This window comes from Poecilia latipinna, unplaced genomic scaffold, assembly GCF_001443285.1.
Source record: "Poecilia latipinna isolate Pla-1442-1.1 unplaced genomic scaffold, P_latipinna-1.0 Scaffold8293, whole genome shotgun sequence".
Taxonomy (NCBI): Eukaryota; Metazoa; Chordata; class Actinopteri; order Cyprinodontiformes; family Poeciliidae; genus Poecilia; species Poecilia latipinna.
In genome coordinates, this window is record NW_015120909.1 from 1 (window position 1) to 1,303 (window position 1,303).

At 40.5% G+C, this 1,303-nt stretch overlaps 1 long non-coding RNA gene across 1 annotated transcript; it reads right to left on the reverse strand.

Moving 5' to 3' along the window:
* Positions 1–69: 69 nt before the first annotated feature.
* On the reverse strand, positions 70–1,297 carry LOC106944351 (uncharacterized). The gene is made up of 3 exons (XR_001424239.1): positions 1,146–1,297; positions 525–698; positions 70–176 (listed from the first exon to the last, which is right to left on the reverse strand). It is a non-coding gene; the product is annotated as an uncharacterized LOC106944351 (long non-coding RNA).
* Between the last annotated feature and the right edge of the window lie 6 nt (positions 1,298–1,303).

Genomic DNA, 1,303 nt, shown 5'->3' on the forward strand with positions numbered 1-1,303 from the left:
ACCTGAGAGTTTCCAGGTTGCAGTTTGGACTCTTCAGTCCAGCAGAGAGAAGCTTCACTCCTGAATCCTGCAGGTTGTTGTTACTCAGGTCCAGTTCTCTGAGACTGGAGGACTGGGAGCTGAGAACTGAGGACAGAGCTTCACAGCTTCTCTCTGAGAGATTACAGCCACTCAGTCTGAGGAGACAGGGAGGAAAATCTGGTATTAAACTCCATCATGTTCATAACAGCTGCTATGTCACGTTTACGACAATGTCATGTCAGTCTGATGCACACAAATAAAGTGTTACTGGGAAATTTAACTCAGTATTTAAAGAGTTGTGAAAACACCAACCTGACACTAAAGGTCACTAAACACATGGAAACACTTTTAGAAATCACCACAATTAAAACTGCATTCATAAATATCACAACATTGAACCAAATATGTTTTAAACATGTTATTGGACCAGGATGCACCACCAATATGTTGAAAAGCAGGTAAAGGACAGAAATCTGGTTTCACCAGGATTGGTCACATTTTACCTGAGAGTCTCCAGGTTGCAGTTTGGTCTCTTCAGTCCAGCAGAGAGAAGCTTCGCTCCTGATTCCTGCAGGTTGTTGTTACTCAGGTCCAGTTCTCTGAGACTGGAGGACTGGGAGCTGAGAACTGAGGACAGAGCTTCACAGCTTCTCTCTGAGAGGTTACAGCCACTCAGTCTGAGAGACAGGAAGGACAATATTAAATTATTCTTTCAAAATGTATTTTTCACAGATTGAAGTAAATTTTCATAATTTTTTTACATCGTTATGATACAAGTATAGAGAACTGGTTTATTTTTTAGTTGGGCCTCCAGCCTTAAAAGACTGAGATACAGCAGTCAGTAAGGAGGCTGGCAAGAGAAACATTAATGTCATCATTTTCCATAATGAACAACATTAATCTAGTTCAGCTTCAACGGAAAAAATAATTTCTGCTCTTTGAACATGTAGCATTAAGAATAGTCACCTATGAGTGCCTGTCTCTATTTTACTCATCACCTGCTAGTGGCTAACATTAAAGAGACAATGAACCAGTAAACAAACTAATGAAGCATGACCCAATATTTACCTAATCACTATCAGATTTCTTTTAAAAATTACTTTCGTAACAATGTGTGTCCTTACAGAGCTTTGTTGGAGGCTTTAACCACTGGCAGCAGCCTCAGAAGAGCCTCCTCTGAAGCAGAGTATTTCTTCAGGTCAAACACATCCAGATCTTTTCCTGATGACACTAAGATGAAACCCAGAGCTGACCACTGAGCAGGAGACAGTTTATCTGTGGA